This window comes from Lissotriton helveticus, chromosome 8 (assembly GCF_964261635.1).
Source record: "Lissotriton helveticus chromosome 8, aLisHel1.1, whole genome shotgun sequence".
Taxonomy (NCBI): domain Eukaryota; kingdom Metazoa; phylum Chordata; class Amphibia; order Caudata; family Salamandridae; genus Lissotriton; species Lissotriton helveticus.
Window position 1 is genome coordinate 407,151,503 of NC_136069.1, and position 19,541 is coordinate 407,171,043.

Here is a 19,541-nt window from a genome sequence, read left to right on the forward strand (position 1 = left end):
ACCTCCTACATAAACAAGCATTTGCAATGCAATAGGTCTCGCATTTATGCAGTTTGAGCTATTGGCATTGTAAATGACAGTGCCCTATATTCATGGTTATGTTTTAAAAACAGAAATAAAAGGCATTGTCATTTACAATGCCAATTACTTAAACCTGAGTAAATGCGAGACCCACTGCATTGCAAACCTCGCCACCTCTCCAGTTTCTGTACAGTGTCAGCACCTTATCGTCATCTTTGTTTGTGTGATTCTTTAAAGACGGGCTTCCTGCTGGAAGGAGGTGGGAAAACAGCACAGCACACAAGAACGGACCTGTCCGTGGCAAGTACATGAAAACAATTTATAACACCATGTGTGCTTGCCAGGTTATGCAGTGTCTATGAAGGCAGGACTGAACCACCGCACTCCACACGGGACTCCCAACAGCCGAAGTGTGTCTACGGGTGAGTCTGCCCCATGGATGGGGAAAGGGAGTTAATATGTAATGATCATTGGAGAGAAGTAGGGTTTAGTGAGGGACCTGAGTTGGAGAAAAAATGGCGATGGAAGGAGGACAGAGAGAGGCGAGTGACGTGGGGAGGAGTTGTTAGAGGGCCTAGGACTTGAGTATGCCAAGCAGCAAATGTGGCGTTAGCTGAAATCTACTGGGAGGAGACATAGGTGCAATAGATGGCTAAGGCGGAAATATCACAAGCACCAACCACTTCCTGATCCATCAGACCACCGACAGTTGCGTAACTGCACCTTGGTGGCCATCACACACGACACGGAAAGACATCACAAAGGATCAAAACAAAAGACAATACCTTCCAACCGCACACCTTACACTCTGCAGCGTACTACTCATGTAAGCAAACACTTCAGTGCTCCACACAGAGTTAGTAAGTGCTATGTAGACGTTACAATCCGATAATAAAGTTAGCATGGAGAAAACTTCTAGCGGCCAGAATATGGCATTAAAAGATGCCTTGGAAGGACCAGAGACAGGCACCAGTGCTGCGCCATCTCTTAGCGACTAGTCAAAGTCTTGAATTAGATGGCATTTAATGGACACAGATGTGATGCAGTGCCTCCCAGTGGCTGTGGGCAGCAGTGACACTCCGTGGCAGCCACAGCAAAGCACTGAGTGACTGCGCATTGAGAAATAACTTCTGCCCTTTGGTCGCAGGGTGCATTAAGGACAACGAGCCATATTAATGTAGGAAATGGCCGAAATGTGCTACACATATGACTAATATAATATAATGTAACCTAACATAACGCAACATAAGTATTTTGGTAGACGCAAGTGTCACAACTATGTTCTTGAATCTGTGAGGGGCTGCAGAGGCACAGATACAAGGTTACTGCAGCAGCTAATTTCCGGTAGACGCAACTCATACAAGTAATACTGCTACTGTCGGGGCAGAGGTACAGCCTGGGTGTGAGGCCCTCGTTCACGTGAGAGATCACTTACGGTATTATGGACTGCCCCAGGCCTGGCGTTCGTAGCGAATAAACACAGTAGCAGCACGGTCACTCCTTACCTGTCCCACGCAGCACGGTACAGACATGCTGCCGGTGTACAACGCAACCCAGCTCCACTGAAGCGGCTACGGAGCCTCCCCGATGTGCAGCCCTGCTGACGAGCTTACCAAAGCCATTGCAGTCAATGGCTGTGACTGTTCGCCTTAGGAGACACGCGCTGTGAAAGTGAAGGAGAGCGCGTGTCTCCTAAAGCGCGCAGTCACAGCCATTGACTGCAATGGCTTTGGTAAGCTCGTTCACCTCTCCTGTCCCACTTCGCTAAGCAGTCAGTGACAATAGTATTCGCTTAGCGAGCAGCTTCGCTGCATCGCTAAGCGAGACCTAAAAAACTGTGCAGTTGAAGAGCATGATCATAGGTGTAGTGGATAAGTTCTACATGGCGGGATACAGGATAACTTACGCATGGATTCATTTAGCGTAGGTGTTAGGAGGACTGGCGGAACAGAGTTCTATTCATACTTTTGTAATATTCAAAAGATTACTTAGAGTTCAAAAGGAAGTTTCTAAAGAATAGAAGTGTTTCTAGAGGTTTTGTGAATTACTGTGATATAAATATAACAGTACAAAAGCAAATACTTTTTCAGGAAATAACAGGAATGCTAGGACGTATGGATCGTCTTCGTGATGCTGCAGAAGTAGAAGAAACAAATGAAAGGAAAAGCGGGTTCTGAACTTGATGCGGGCTCTTTGAATACTTCTTAAGGACCTTGTGTAATGTATACGGAAATTCAACAATTTTGAGGACTATATATGTATGATATGTCAATATTGTTGCCCATCTTTATGCTAATCTTGTTTACACCACTTTGGGACGAATCTTGGGATGATGATGTAACAAAACTGCTGTGCAAGCATGAGCTGAGGAATGTTTGTTTTAAATCATCATCACCCAATTTGCTGGTCACCTCTTACCTTCTTATAGCGCAGTCATTGTATTGCCCACTCCTATAACTATAAAATACCTACATCGACTCAGGTTTGTCGACAAACCCTTGTTTTATTTCTCGTTATTTGAATAACTGCGCTGTCAAGTAGCATATCAGGGTTCAGTGTTAGCCAATCGTGAGCCTGCACTGTTGATTCGAACTGTTACATGAATTCAAGGGAAATAGCAACCATCATCACACACCACATGTTGAAGTGGAAGCACATACTAACTCTAGCGCATCATGACATGAGAAAAAGAGGTACTGTATTTCATTCACGAAGTGGAGCTCTGGCATGGAGGAGATGCAGATAGAACTTTTCTAAAAGTTAGAATTGTGTCCTATGTCTCATTTGCTGCCACGCAATACAAGCCACAGCAGATGAGTGTGACCAGTAGCGGCCCGTGGTTGGAGTGCTGCTGGGCGCTGATGTGGGGCGGGGGAGGGGCTGGGTAGGGGTAGTAAACCACAGATTATAAATAAATAAAACGAATTTTGTTGTGCGTGCTGCATCGCATTTGGTGATGCAGCGCTGCAACGAAATTCGTTTTGTTTATTTATATGTTTACTTACCTCTAATTGGCTGTAATCCATAGTGTACTACCCCCCACCCTGCCCCTCCCCCACCCCACCCCACGAGGCAGCGCCCAGCAGCACTGCTACCACAGGCCGCTACTGAGTGTGAAACCACTGCACGGTGAAAGCTGGCAGCACATAGGCCACAGGAGCACCTGTTGCCCTGGCTTTGAAAGGAAACACTTTTAAAGTGGCTGTGCAATTGGACAGGGCCAAAGTGCTGTCACTCAAAGTGAGGCAACCACTTGCTGAAGTGGGCTGCCCCACTGCCTAATACTGTAGTAGGAGGAAGCAAAATGTGAATGACAAATTAACACACCGATGGAAGAAGGCTGCTGGCTAAAAGCTCTGTAGGCAGTGGTGTAAATGAGTAGGCACTGTATGGTACTAAGTACCCACACTTCTTTAATTTGGATGGGGGAGTACATGCATTTCTCAGCACTGCTGCAATACATTCAATGGGAAAGTACCAGCACTTCGAAGGAGCCAAGCGGTGCTCAAACTAGTGAGTACTTGTACCTCTAAATTTCCAGGACTGCCGATAGGTATGTGGGTTATACATCTATATATATATTTAAAAACAATAGGCTGGAGAGGCAAATAAAGCTGTCTCAAATGTCACACCTAAAAATATATAGAGTGGGGCTTAGGGTCAGCCCGTTGGGCTGCTTTTGATCAGTCCACTTCAAAACCTTCTTAGAGAAAGCGTTGCTCCATTCTGCATCATCTCAGAGGAGTATTTCTTACTCACAATCAAACTATTGGCGATTAAGTGTATTGGCCCACTTAAGGAGTGCCTCCATTGCAGTGTTTGAACAGTGAAGAGCCATGCACCGCAAAGGAGTCATATCTTTAGAAACAGCAGCTGCCCGCAAGCCCGGAGAGTGGGCAAGATAGAGGACTCTGCTCTTTCCCATAGCTGCAACAGCTCCAGGACTTGGGTCTCACATCGCAGATGGGGAAGACCAAGAGAGAGAACAGCAGAGGCTGGAGATAAGGCAGCTGTGGGACGGCCAGTAGACATTGTTTGGGAGCAAGGGTGTGCAGGGACAAAGGCGTATAAGGAGCCATCATTGTTGCCAGCTTGTAGCATTCACACTTAGGATCTGCCCATGGCCATAAAACAGGATCCAAAGAGCTGTGCCTACCGAGTGCTGCTTGCTATGGTTTCTCCTCGGCAGGGAAGGCAGAAGATCCAGGAATGCTTGAAGCAATGAGCAGCTGCTAAGTGAAGCAAATCAGGCTGATGTTAAACTGCACTTTTCACAAAACCCTGCCATCAAAATACACATGTACAGATCCCATAACTTCACCTTCCAATGTTTATTATATTAATGGGTTTCCTACAAGAACAAACCATAAGTAGGTTGGACTGCAGAGGAGTGTGGATGTCTAGATTAGCAGAACCATCCTTTTTTGTGGACCTCTGAATGAGAAGAGACTGCTCTTCCTGCAGCACTACTGGTACATCACTCCTTTGCTCTGTACCTGGACCATTACTGCTTTGAGAGAGGCACAGACCCTCCAGATTCCCACGGGGGACCCACCGATAGCAATTCACTCTCATTCGCTGTTTTGGAGAACAATTCCAAACACTTTACCTTTTACCCTGTGGGCAGCTACTGCATTTCAGGCCCTCACTAATTCCACAATAGAACAGGTCCCTCATTATTTGATAGGCATAAGTCAAGTGCTGCATTTTTCTCCTTTTCAGATCCCTTTCCCTTTGTAAAGGTGTCAAAGAGAAAAAAACTCTTAGAAAATCTTAAAATTAAAAAAAATACATATTTATTTTAACACAGAAACGCTTCCTCGTGGAAAAATGGGTCTGCTTTTAAAAAAAAGTTTCTTTATTTGCAATCAATCACTGGAATGATATTCCTTGTAGGCCACCACCCCTGTGATCTTGTCTAATCAGATTGAGTTGCAATTTACAACCTACATCATGAATATTAACAAGGTATGCCAGGCTGTCATTCACTCCAATTCAGAATTTTACAAGCAGCCCTGTAACTACATAAGTACATTAGTAAAATTCAATAATGGTCGTAAAAAGACTGGTTGCAGATTGAGATTGAATTTTGTGACCAGTACAATCGTACATCAGGCCCTTATTTATAATAATCATTCTTGTGATCGCCAATATTTGATCCCATTTCTAATGATACCTGAGATGAAGACATAATAAATGATTATGGAACCTACCCAATCTGGTTCTCAATGAGGAAATCAATAATTTTCCGTGAATATGTCAACAATCATCTCCTAATGCATTATGTGCAAAATATTTTTGCCGCATCCTATTACTGGAAAAGGGTTTGAACCTCCAAATAAACTATATGTGTGTATTGAATTTATAAAAGCACACCTCGAGATACAAAGCAAGAGAATGCTCTACATTAGTACAATCATTATACGTTGGTGCAAGGAGGTTAGCTTGGGGTGAGAGGACATGGTTCTTAAAAAAGTTTAATGCATTTGCAAACACCACATCTTTAGGGTAGTGTTCCACACCGATACAAAAGAAGAGAATTCCCCCACGGCTTAAATATTATTCAATTTTTGACATTGTTCAAATACTTTATAAAGAGTCCTTCAATACATGACTTGTTCTCTTTTTTATTTTCAATAATTTATTAAATTTTATGTATATATCAAAAAAAAGCTTTTTTCTTATTTTCTGTATAATTTTCTTTTCAGTTCATTGTTTTCTCTTAGTTATATAAACATTAAAATCCAACACATCATATTACTATTTCTCAGAATACATTTCAAAAAGACACCCAAATTGCCATTCATTTATCTACACTCACATACCACATACCACAGACGTCGCCGAATGGATGAAGAACAGCCGCCTGAAACTGAACTCAGACAAGACCGAAGTCCTCATCCTGAGATCATCCCCCTCCGCCTGGGACGACTCCTGGTGGCCCCCTGCCCTGGGCACCACCCCCAAGCCAACGGACCACGCACGTAACCTGGGCTTCATCCTGGACTCCTCCCTCTCGATGACCAGACAAGTCAACGCCGTCTCGTCATCCTGCTTCAACACCTTGCGCATGCTCCGTAAGATCTTCCGATGGATCCTCACCGAAACCAGGAAAACGGTCACCCAGGCACTCGTTACCAGCCGACTGGACTACGGGAACATCCTCTACGCGGGAACCACGGCCAAACTACAGAAAAGACTCCAGCGCATACAGAACGCCTCCGCATGACTCATCCTGGACATCCCCCGCCACAACCACATCTCCATCCACCTGAGAGACCTGCACTGGCTCCCCGTCAGCAAGAGGATCACGTTCAGACTCCTCGCCCACGCACACAAGGCTCTCCACAACCTGGGTCCCAAGTACCTCAACAACCGCCTCACCTTCTACGCGCCCACCCGCCAGCTGCGATCGACCAGCCTCGCCACAGTACCACGCATTCGCAGAGCCACCGCCGGAGGAAGATCCTTCTCCTACCTGGCGGTCAAGACATGGAACTCCCTCCCCATCCACATACGGATGACCCACGACCATCTCTCCTTCAGGAAGCAACTCAAGACCTGGCTTTTCGAGCAGTAACGGACCCCTCCCTCCCAGCCCCTTGAGACCCTCCCGGGTGAGTAGCGCGCTTTATAAATTGTCTGATTGATTGATTGATTGACTCATGCATTCATCTCCACACACTCCTCTTATATCCAGAGCAATCTCTTTTTTCTGTAGTTGAGGTAACCCAAGTTATAATGTAGATTTCCACGCCAGGTCGACGCGCGTTTCGGAGGGCTTCTACCACCTCCTCAGGACCAACAGAGAAAAGTATGCTTCCTTTTTGGTGAAGACACTGGGTATCCTCTAAAGATTCTAGGGAAACACAGAGGACATTTTCATATCTGCAAGGCCACTCAGTTCAATTGGCAGTCCTATACACAGAGTAACTATCGGACCTTGTGCTTCGACGTGTCCTTCTTTCCTTTCTTTTAAGATCTCCTTGGCTGAAGTATATGTAAGTATTGATGTTTTTGGCAGGATTTTCTTATTTTAGTCAGGAAACTCGAGTTTTCTTTTACTTCTTCAGTTTTTGTGGTGAAAAGATATTTGTTTTGCTACCTTATGTAGGGCTTTTCATTAACCGTATAGGTCTTTAATTCACGTTTCCATCTTTTACTCCCACTCCAAACGCCAAGGTGCAGTGTTCCATACCAATACCATGCTCACTGCACAGAAGTTTACCCTACGTAGCGATTTAACCTATCCTTGGTGTGGTGTATTGTACCCATGAGCATACAGTATTTTTATGTATTCAAGCAGGATCCATGCCAAATCTGAAAAAGTCCAATTTCCGTTCAATTTAAATTATTTTCTGGCTTGGAAATTATGAATTAAAAACGATAAATTGGCATTTTACCTCAAAAACTCCACAATTTAAATCCTTTACAGTTTTGACCAGTGTAACTTTCTAGTTTGCTCTAAAATGTTCAACTTGCAACTAAAGAAAACCAAAGTTACTTCGGTCAGTGATACTGGGAAAGCAGGTGACTCCAACCAGTCGATCGCGAGCTACCACTAGCTCATAGACACCTTAGGAATTGCTCACAGCCTTGAGTTCATTTGTAAATAAATATAGGGTCAAATTGTACTTTTAAACTTAAGGGTAGGTTGTGTTTATTTTACATTACTACCTTCAGGCTGGAGACAGAAAGGCCTGATGACGAGAAGTGCTGGAGACATATTTATGCCCCAGGGCACAGAGGTGATGAACTGAATCACTGAAGTATTTAAGTCTTAAATAAAAGTCCTTGTCAACTCAGGAGAAAATAACAATGACAAGTTAACTTAATATTAAGTTAACTCTTCATTTTAATTTTATTCCATTTCAAAGTGTTGCAAATGGGAGACATCGTTTACTGTCTCTTGTTGCCAATCTCTTTCCGCTCTGTGTCTGCATGTTTTGCTTTGTGCCACCATATGTTTTTCCAGTGCCTAATTTATAAAAGAATAAGTGCTGGGCACAAAGATTTGCTAAGAAGCTCGTGGCTAAAATTACAGGGTGAGAAAAGAATGCTTGAATAAATCTCAACCACTGGTAAACCATTGGGATTGCATCTCATTCCATCTTTTTTTAGCCCACCATGCCACCTCAGTTTAGACCCAGACATATGCAAATGAGCCTTGGTCCTGCTGCTATACAAAAAGTCCAGTTCGGAGTGCCAGCTGCCAAGCCAGGTTCTCCCTGAACTGAAACTCAAGCAACCCAAGACCCGTTTTGGCCTAAATGGGCCTCTTCAGGTGGGTACAGCTTGGCTCCAGAAACCCCCGGTCTGTTCTTTCGAATATTGCGGTGCAGAATAATGAGACTGCATGGTCTGCATTGCATTTTATGCGCTTTCATCCACCAACAGACACTCCCTCCCCCGTTATCTCACACTTTCAGGTTCCTATTTCTCTCTATTTCCCTTCCTCTGTATTTCCCCCTTATGTGTTTTCTCTCGCTTGCTCTAAGTCAAAGTCTGATGAGCCAAGGTAATTATCGGCCCCAAAAATGAGAACCAGTGGTTCCCACCTGCAACCAATGGATTAAATTAAGCGCTGTAATAGTCTCTTTCTTCTTATATCTCCATTTATTTTGTGTTATGCTTGTCTCTTTCCTTTGTGTCTCTGCCCTGTGTATGCGTCACCCCCAACCTTGCATGTGCCTTGTGTATGTGTCACCCTAACTCTCCTTACCTCCCAACTCTTCTCCTTGTCTGTCAATGGTGTCATAACACCAAAGTCAAGTGAGTGGCGAAAGTGATGTCACACTTCCTCAGATGAAGAAGACATATTGCAAAGCAGCACAATAACATTTTAGAGCCAGACGATTAGCCATTGAATGTTTTTACAGTGGTGTGGGCTTTTGCACCACCCCAGACGAGTATGCCTCTCACTTCCTGCTATTACAAAGCATGAAGGATTATGTTCGATCTTCAATCTGCATTCAATCATCAAACGTTACATTTCTTAACCTCCTACATGAATGTTGCAAATTAATATCTTTTAGATCTAGCTCGACAGTGCAAGCTGCCTGCAATAGTTCTCGCCTTTGGGACCTTGCAAGTGTTTAGCCATGCAACAGTTAATGTTGTTGCAGCAAGGATATTGTGCTGCATAACTAAATACTTATAAGGTCCCAAAAGCCAATGCTTGTTTTTGGGGGGGTAGATATTGGCCGGTTTTAGGGTTAGGTGGGTCCGTTTTTACTGTTGATTTCCCTTATATTAAAACAAACATTGCCTGCAGCAAGCACAAACACATGCAGTCTCCCAACCCTTGCAAAAAAGACTCATACAACTTGTTTTTTCAAGTTCAAAAGAGGCCTGATTTGGAATAGTGTGCCACTGTTTAGCTATCTGCTTCGCTAACAGAAGCCACTTTTATTTTGGTTTCCGGGACTCTATTTTGTGCCAGTCCGACATTGGCGACTTTCCATAACAATGTCGTACTTCGTCATTGCCACAGCAAAACAAACATTGCAACCCTATGCGGCTAGCGGTAGCATGTTATGTATGCAGTGTGCATGTGACTCCGGAATCTGGTAAAACCAGTGTAGCAGAAGGTGACGCACTCACGCACAAGATCAGCCTTTTGCATTTTGCAGAAGCTGAAAAATCTCTTCAGTCTTGCAGTATAAAATTAAAGCATACGCTCGCTTTTAGAATTCTATGGTTGTATCCGTACAGCAGTTAACCAGGAGACGCGCGCTGTCTATCACGTGAACGTGAAAAGAGAGGAGCGCTTAACACCTGAACCCCCAAGCCTTCTTTGCCAGACGACTGACATCCACCATAACATTCTGCTGTTGAAAAATTTTGCAGCGTTCCCTAAACTGATCAGTTTGCTTGGCACAGACATAAGCACACGCTTGCTGCTGGTGGTTTAGAAGCTGTTCTCATCACTGCACTGCGACCTGTCGGCGTTCATTAAGAGTCTATGTAAGTGTCGATGAATACTCACTCAGCCCATAAGAATGAGCACTTTCCTTTTATTGAGGCAGTTGTAGAGAGCCACCCGGCCTCTCAACAACATTGTAACCACACACACACACGCACGCCTTCACCCTCGGGACGGGCACGCCCCGAGGTATATAATAAAAGCGCGGTAGACCGCTCGGGGTCTTTCCGGCGTACCCTCCAACCTGTGTGTGTGTCCAGTTCCTATAACAATCAGATCCTTTGCGAGGCCCGGACCTCGCGCACTACACTGGCGACGAGGCCGGTTCCGCCCCCGCGCGTGCCTGGCTGCCCCTGGAGCTGCCCGCTCCTGTCCTGCTGCTCGCTGCCTGCTGCGCCTACCTGGCGCCATCTCCGGCCGCGGAGCTCGTCCGCCGGCCTGTCACCCTCGCTCGAAGTCGGCTCCCGCCCACGCGCCTCCCGGGACAGAGCGTGTTCAGCCGGCGGGAGCTGCCTGGTGAGTCCACACCCCCGCGGCCCTGCCTGGCCCCCCCGCGCTACGCGCGCTGCTGCCTGGGGGCTCGCCCTCCACTCTGCGCGTAGCGCAAGCGCGCTTCCTTGAACGTGCTGCCCCGGCGGGGGAGGGGCGAAGTGGGGAGATGCTGCACGTCAGCCCCGAGGCCCATCCACGCAGAGCCTCCAACGCCTGCCCGACCCTCTGCCTTCACACGCTGCAACCTGCGAGACGGTGTCAGCCTGCTCAGGCCCTGCACACTATTGAAAAAAAAAAAAGAAGGAGAGTGAAAAGAATAATCAAGCATTGGCAACTACAACTGCTGTCTCGCCTGGGGATATCCATTGCAAGGTGGCTGAGCAACCACCGTCCACGCCACTTCCACCGGACAGCGCCTGTAAGCGTCCTTCTGCCCACACAGTGTGCTGGTCGCCCGCGCAACCGCTTACCCCGCCCCGTCTCACGCTGCGCGGCCTGCGCAGGGGTGGAGTGATTCAAAGGAGAGGTCACCAACATGTCCGACCCCGCTGCGGGTGGCGCACCCACAGCGCCAGCCACAACTGCCGCAGTGCCAGGACCCGCTGGCCCTCCTCCACGTCGCGACGCAGATTCCCACGTGGTCAGTCATGCCCATACCGGGGATGGCCCCCATCCCGCCATTCAGCGAGACTGCAGACCCCGCAACTGCGGCGCCGCGATGGAAGGCATGGCTGGGGCGTTTAAACCTATACTTCAGGGGAACCCGAGAAACCGATGACACCGTAAAGAGATCGCTCTTGATCCTCTATGGAGGCCCAGAAATATACGACCTCTTCGAGTCTCTCCCGAACACTGGTGAGGATGATGACTATGATGCGGCGGTAGCCGCGCTGAATACCCATTTCGACCCCCAGGTGAACACCGACTATGAGAAGTTCAAATTCAAGCGGGCGTGGCAGACTGAGGCTGAATCCGTGGACATGTACTACGCGAGGCTGCGCCGGCTGGCCAGCAGCTGCCCATTCGCCGACCCGCGTGAGGAAATCAGAGACCAAATCATCGTGGGATGCAAATCGAAACTACTCCGAAAGCTCATCCTCAGGCAACCGGGAATCACATTGGACGCCATTCTTGTCCTCGCTCGCTCCCACGAACTGTCGGACTCCAGAGCAGACGAAATGGAGCTGGCGCTCCGGTCCCCCATAGCTCCGCAGGCCGTGCCCAAAATGGCGCCCATCAAGGAGGAAACCGTCGACGCAATACAAAGAAGACCGACAGGCGGAAGAGCACGACAGTGGCAACCCCGGGACGCTCAGTGTGCATACTGTGGGGGAGACCATGCAGCGACCGCCGTGTGCAACGCGAAAGGAAAGACGTGCTCGAAGTGCGGCAGGCTCAATCACTTTGCCGCTGTGTGCCAAGGGGGAAGATACAGGCCCAATGCACAGAGGTCGAGAGGCGGATATGGGTCTCGGTCGACAACGTCCAGGGTGAGACAACTATCACTAGAGCAAGAACACCCGCCTCCAGACACACAGGCCCAAGGCCGGAAGCCGTATTATGAAGACGAGGAGGACGATGAGGTATATGTAGTATCCTATGTCAGCAGGATTGCCACTCGGAAGAGGCCACCACCCATGTGCACGATATCCGTGGAAGGCTCCGAAATCAGAGCACTTATTGACACCGGAGCCTCCGTGAACGTCATGGACTCTGACCAGTATGACCAAATGTCGCCTAAACCCACACTTACCCCGTCGAACGCCCGGATATATACCTATGGGGGCACAGAACCCATGCCGCTACGCGGCGTCATCAGCACCACCATTTGCAATGGGGAGTACACGACAGAGGCCCGGTTCCACATAACCGAAGGGAAGAAAGGTACATTGCTCAGCTGCAATACAGCGGAAGATCTGGGACTGGTTTTCTTTGCCAACCAAGTCCATCAATCGCACGCCGATAACATGTTAGAAGAATTCCCTGCGCTCTTCAGTGGCCTTGGAAAGCTCAAGGGCAAGAAAGTCAAACTGCACATAGACACCTCCATCCGTCCTGTCGCCCTGCGACACAGAAGAGTGCCATTTAACCTCCGCCCTCAGGTGGAAGAAGAACTGAAGAAGCTCGAAGACCTTGACGTCATCGAGAAGGTGTCGGGACCGACTCCATGGGTGTCTCCACTGGTGGTAGCCCCCAAACCCAAGCAGCCTGGTGCCATCAGACTGTGTGTCGACATGAGATTGCCAAACACTGCCGTGAAAAGGGAGCGTCACATCACGCCCACCATGGACGACATCGTCGCTGACCTCAACGGGGCGAAGTGGTTCTCTAAACTTGATCTCAATGCGGGTTACCACCAGTTAGAACTTGAACAGAGCAGCCGGTATATCACGACTTTCTCCACCCATGTCAGACTCCGGATATACAAGAGGCTAAGCTTCGGAGTGTCGTCAGCGGCCGAGGTGTTTCAGAACGCGATTAAGGAAGTTCTGTCTGGGCTGAGTGGGGTCATCAACTTGAGCGATGACATTCTCATCTACTCAAGCACGCTGGAGGAACACCACGCACACCTTAGGGCCACCCTACAAAGACTACAGGAGCACGGACTAACCCTCCACAGAGCGAAGTGCTCATTCTACCAGGAAGCAGTAGACTTCTTCGGCTACCGATTCACGCGTGAAGGACTCCGGGTTGACCCGAAGAAAGCGGAAGCCATCCAGAATGCCAGCACGCCCAGGAACTCTACCGAAGTGAGGAGCTTCCTCGGGATGGCCACGTACTGTGGCCGATTCATACCCAACCTGGCTGACCTGGCCGAGCCCCTTCGCACACTCACAAGACAGGATCAGGAATGGGAATGGACGTGCGCAGCGAACCAGGCCTTCCAAGAAATCAAGGCGAGCCTTCTGGATAAGGCCACAATGGCTTACTTCCAACCGCGCAGGAAGACCGAATTGGTCGTGGACGCCAGCCCGGTAGGTCTCGGCGCAGTTCTACTGCAGGAGTATGGCCCGAATGAGTGGAAGCCCGTGGCGTATGCGAGCAAGGCCCTCACGGACACCGAAACGCGGTATGCTCAAATCGAGCGGGAGGCGCTAGCCATCAAATGGGCCTGCCACCACTTTCACTTATACCTCTGCGGCCAACCCTTCACCATCGTAACCGACCACAAGCCACTCCTACCACTGTTCACTGGATCCTCCAGGCTTGCCCCCCCGCGTATCGAACGATGGGCAGTCCAGCTACAAGGCTACAATTTCACCCTGGTCTTCCGGCCGGGCGCCCATAATCCAGCAGACTATCTGTCCAGGCACCCCGATGTAACCAGAAAAGCAACCCCACTGGCGGATGGACAAGTAGTGGAGGAGTTCGTCCACATGGTGTCCATGGCCGCTTGCCCGGAGACCCTCACCCTGCCGGAGATAGGAGAAGCCACCGCTGAAGACGAGACGCTGACCCGAGTCAAGACTGCCCTGGAGAAAGGAAGCTGGACTCGGTTTCTGGACGGATCACAAGGACTTCGACCAGAAGTAAGCCATGCCCGACAACAGCTATGGCAGATCCGCCATGAGTTGAGCGTCGGAGACGAGGGCATTATACTGAGAGGACATCTCATTGTGGTGCCTGCAAGCCTCCAACAACAGATACTCGCGATCGCCCATACGGGCCACCAAGGAACAGCCAAGACAGAAGCCTGCTTACGCAACAAAGTATGGTTCCCAGCCATGGATCGCATGGTGGACGATATGGTGCGCTCCTGTCATGGCTGCACCATCACGGGGTCAGATCCAGCTCCGGCCCCAGTCATCACCGAAGAAGCGGCGACAACACCCTGGACTCAGTTGAGCATAGACTTCGGGAGCTTCCCAGACGGTCGGCACACGCTGGTGGTTGTGGACTCTTTTTCGAAATTCCCCGTCGTGGAAGTGCTCTCTTCCACAGCATTCGGACAAGTCAAGAAAGCGCTGGATCATATCTTTGCCACAATGGGACTCCCAGAGGAGGTGAAATCAGACAACGGACCCCCTTTCCAAGGGAGAGAATTCCAAGCATATCTGGAAGGACTAAGGATAAAGCACCGAAGAATCACACCGTTGTGGCCGCAAGCGAATGGCGAAGTGGAGAGGCTCATGCGGACTCTCAACAGGGCACTCCGCATCGCCGTCAACGATGGCAAAGATCCGGAAGCAGCGTTGGACCAATTCCTGAGTGCATACCGACAGACTCCGCATAGCACCACGCAATGCGCACCTGCACATGTCCTGTTCAAATGGGCACCAAGAGGCAACATCCCCACGGCTTCTACGTGGACCCCAGAAGAAAGAGACAGCGCCGCCATCCAGGCGAGGAGAACTGTCACAAACCAGAAAGCAAGTGAAGGGAAACATGCAAAACATCCATGGGTTACAGGAAGGAGACACCGTGGTGGTGCACGAGCGACACCCAGGATGGAAATTCAGAACCCCGTTTGAACCGGAAAGATGGATCGTTGAGAAGATTCGGGGAACAATGGTGACTGCCCGTCTCGGCCAACAGAGCGTCACGCGCAACGTGTCCTGCTTCAAAAGAGTAGGGATGCCGGATGGTGTTCCCAGGGACGCGGATGACACAATCGACGCCGGGTCAGGCGGTCAGGATGATGTAAGAACGGGAGACCAAAACTCGGTGCCCATCCAGAACCATGACCAGCCAAGAGAAGACAGACGTCAACTTGTCAGGCCCCGAAGTGAGACACCTGGGCATACCTCTTCCACTCGAGACGACGAAGCCACCCCGGGCGGGGCTGTTGGATCTCCTGTCCGGCACAACCCCCGATATCACCTGCGGCCCAATCCCGGGCCCAGCCAAAGACTCCGAGACTTTGTGTGTACTTCCCCTTAGCCATGTGCAAGAGCAATCCAGAACATGAACTAAATTGAAGGAGGGATGTAGAGAGCCACCCGGCCTCTCAACAACATTGTAACCACACACACACACGCACGCCTTCACCCTCGGGACGGGCACGCCCCAAGGTATATAATAAAAGCGCGGTAGACCGCTCGGGGTCTTTCCGGCGTACCCTCCAACCTGTGTGTGTCCAGTTCCTATAACAATCAGATCCTTTGCGAGGCCCGGACCTCGCGCACTACAGCAGTCACAGTTTTTGTTACTATTCGTCTTAAAGAAAACCGAGCACCAGCTGCTGAAATATTACACAAAATAGCATCCCACGCTGGACTCGCAAAAAAACATGCCATTGAGCAAACTAGAACCTAGACACTAAAAATTGCATTTTAAGAATCTTTGTGCAATGATATATGCTCATACCAGTTCGTACCAAGTGACATGAAAGGGCAAGCTTTGATGCAATGACGTGGACTTAAAAAACTAATACCGTAGAACCTTGGTCACTATAAAGCGCTCTGACATCGTCTTTGGATTCTGTCGGCGCTACACAAAAATCAGAAATCGATAAACTGTAGAATGAAGTGTCGAATCTGGATGATTTCAACCTCAGAGGCTTCACTAATATATTTATATTAAAAACAACAACCAACTTTGAAGCCCGACAGTTACACTGTAAACAACACGAGGTTATCGGGTACACTTGTATCGCATGCACTGCCTGAGCAACAGGTGGCCTCTGCACATTTAAAGGGGTCGTGAATGAACACAACGCGCCGCCCTGGTGAGATATAATCACCATCTTTGAAACAACAACAAGGATTTGCATGGAAATCCCGCTGTTCACTGAGGCAATAAATCAGATCTTTGGTTGCAGCGCTGTCAGACTGTCCTGTCCGTGTTCTGGTCGGTTGATCAGATTTCCCCTACCCTCCTCTGTTAGAACATTTCGGACCCCTTTCTTTCAGGATACGGTAGAAATAAAGCACACTCACCGGAGTCGGCAGTCCCCACTTCCTCCTCCTCCCCGACAGAGTGCCCGGTGTAAGTTGCAGTTGCCCTGCGGCAGGGCTGTGGCTGTCTTAAGACGTGGCCACGCCCCCGCTGCAGCCGTCGTCGAACACAGAGGGGGGCGGGTGTAGCACAGTGACACACCCAGAGGACGCCGAGCGAAAGCAGTTCATTCCTATAGAAACAGCATAGCAGGACAGTACCTTCTGCTAAACAAAGCAAACCGGGGAAAGGACAACAATTGGTCCTCACGTCCCTCCTTGAAAAAAAACTAAGAGGCTGTGACTCTTGAAATTAATTGGATGAGTCACTTAGAAGGTTTTCACATGATCGTTACACAAGAGAGGAATGATATCTCTTCAAAATACACCAGAGAGAAAGACAAAACAACTGAATTATAGAGACAAAGTCTTCTTTAGATTCTTTGTTATGAAAATGGCATTATCAAATAAAACATATGAAGGTATATCAATCGACGGTCACTCTAGGAAGGAGTGCAGGAAAAAGTGCTCATGTGCAAGGTGAGTGAAAGAAGGGAAAATCAAAAAAGTGACAGTTGAAGAACATAGTATAATTTTTCACAGAAGGCACTGGTTTCAATGATGCTAGGAAAAGTAAACCAGTATGGTCGGGCCAGTCTACAAAACAATTGTATTGTATTCTTTCACATCCGCTTTACAGAATGATGCTACTATCAATCAATCAATCAATCATAACACTTGTATAGCGCGCTACTCACCCGGGAGGGTCTCAAGGCGCTTGGGGGAAGGGGTCCGCTACTGTTCGAACAGCCAGGTCTTGAGTTGTCTTCTGAAGGCGACATGGTCCTGGGTCAGTCGAAGGTGGATGGGGAGGGAGTTCCATGTTTTGGCCGCCAGGTAGGAGAAGGATCTTCCTCCGGCGGTGGCTCTTCGGATGCGTGGAACGGTGGCGAGGGCGTGGCTGGTCGATACTATACTTAGAATGCAACATCTAATGCCAGAAACCGGTCCCCGGAAGCTTGTTTCCTTCCCAGTGTAAGAATTGGCTTTTGTAGTCTGGTCTGCCCTGTTCCCATGATGCACTGGGCCAGGGACAGACTAATTTGCATATAGCCAGGTTCTGAAACTGGGATGGTGCAATGAGCTAAAAAACGGTGTTGGATCTAGCCCTGATCTCTTGACTGGGTGAGAGTATTCTGCTTAATTCAGAGACTCTGACCCTCACCACCCCTTGTTGTAAATATTTTTGTCCACCCTAAGCGTGGAAGGGTATACTCAGACATGAGTCCCTTGCTCATTGCACCATCAGGATTCAAGCAAGCCGGGCCGAAAACGGCTGTAATGCCAGAAACCGGTCCCCGGAAGCTTGTTTCCTTCCCAGTGTAAGAATTGGCTTTTGTAGTCTGGTCTGCCCTGTTCCCATGATGCACTGGGCCAGGGACAGACTAATTTGCATATAGCCAGGTTCTGAAACTGGGATGGTGCAATGAGCTAAAAAACGGTGTTGGATCTAGCCCTGATCTCTTGACTGGGTGAGAGTATTCTGCTTAATTCAGAGACTCTGTCCCTCACCACCCCTTGTTGTAAATACATCTAATTTCAGGGCGGACTAGAATAGCGTAATCCAGGCCATAGGCTGAGGGGTGTCGACATTTCGACCTGACTTAAGCGTTGAGGGTAAATCTAGACCGTGTGGGTCTTCAACAGGACAATGAGAATTAAAAAGACAACTGTTGCAGGCGCCCAGCGAGGCAGACCAGGTCAGTCCACAGCTCCTGGTGAATGGGTGGTCACCACACTGATGCGGAGTAGTATGGACCATTTGGATGTTCCAAAGGTTAGGGTGATGAGTTAACATACAATCTCCATCCAGCAAAGCATGATGTCAATACGTAATGTGGCAAATAAATTGCCAAGATTATCTCAATAGCCGGCCGTGCAGCAGAATGCAGAAGCTCCTATCCGGACGGTCCTTACCACATTGTACCCAGGTCCTTTGGCGTATTTTGGGTTACCCCATAAGTTTGTAATAGAAATAAAGCAAAACGGCATGGCTTTTTGGAAACAAAATGATCAAAATCTATGAACAAGTTACTGTAGAGGTTTGAAAGAATAGCATGTCTCTGGCTTACAAAGACTCTCCCATCCTTTCCTTTGTGTAATTGTATTGTATTTTAATTGCATTTATATAGCTCTTACTACCCTGGACGAGTCGTAGAAGCACTTGTCCGGCGAGTAGCCCGCTACTCCGGAACCCATAAAGGATTACTGGTAAATTAGTATAGTGAAATATGAAAGTAATTTGAGTGGTGAATTTATTAGTCAGTTATTTGGACTGAGAAGTATAGTGGAGGAATAGATGGAAAAAGGTTTGCACTAGCTACCTCTGATGAGGTGTTGAAGCGCTTTTTCAGCAAGTAGCACGTTACTCCGGAACCCATAAAGGGTTAGTGATGAATTAGTATAGTGAAATATGAAAGTAATTTGAGTGGTGGACATTAGTCTGTTATTTGGATTGAAAAGGAAAGTGGAGGGATAGAAGAGGAAAGGATTTAGAATTCTTTTTTTGTTTTTTGTTTTGAAGCTCATAGCAGTAGAAGGAGGCTTGGGATGAGTAAAAGGGAGGTGGAGGCGGAAGAGTCAGAGGGAAGGGTTTAGAAAGGTTTGTTTGGGAGATCTGAATAGTAAAAGAGGTATGAGATGATGCAAGGAGGGGATAGAGTAGAGAAGAGTCTAGAAAGGGTCATTTTGGGGATCATAGAAGTGGTATAGGGTTTGGGATGAATGAGAGAGGGCGGGTAGGGGATATATTGAGAGAGGTATAGGGTATGAAATAGGGTTGTGCATTGGAAAGAGTAGTAGAATGAGGTTTGAGATGAGTCAGAGAGTTGAGGTAGAGAATATATTGAGAGCGGTATTAGGTGAGAACTAGAGTAGTGCAGTGGATATGCTGAATTAGAAGAAAAGTAATAAATATATAGATACATAAGTATATGGAAGGTATATATATTCATACGAAAGGTTTAAGATTTTAATTTTTTAATTCCTGCACGATCGCGCTGCTGTTTCTTGCATACAAGCGCTGCCTCTCACCTTTGCTACTTTGGGGGCGATATTTAGCTTTAGTTCCTGACCTCGCACCATAATTGTTCCTCACCCCGCATTTTGCGGGATTTAAGGCGATCTAGGTCCCGCTGTTCACCGCGTCGCGGCGATTCAGGCCGCCA

General features: G+C 48.2%; 1 protein-coding gene across 1 annotated transcript in view; it reads right to left on the minus strand.

The window, feature by feature from the left end:
• Window positions 1-16,581, minus strand: part of STOML3 (stomatin like 3) — a 135,457-nt gene extending 118,876 nt beyond the window's left edge. Inside the window, exon 1 of the mRNA XM_078657235.1 lies at window positions 16,318-16,581. The gene's annotated coding sequence lies outside the window, so the exon portion shown is untranslated. The remainder of the gene's footprint in view (window positions 1-16,317) is intronic.
• Window positions 16,582-19,541: the final 2,960 nt, after the last annotated feature.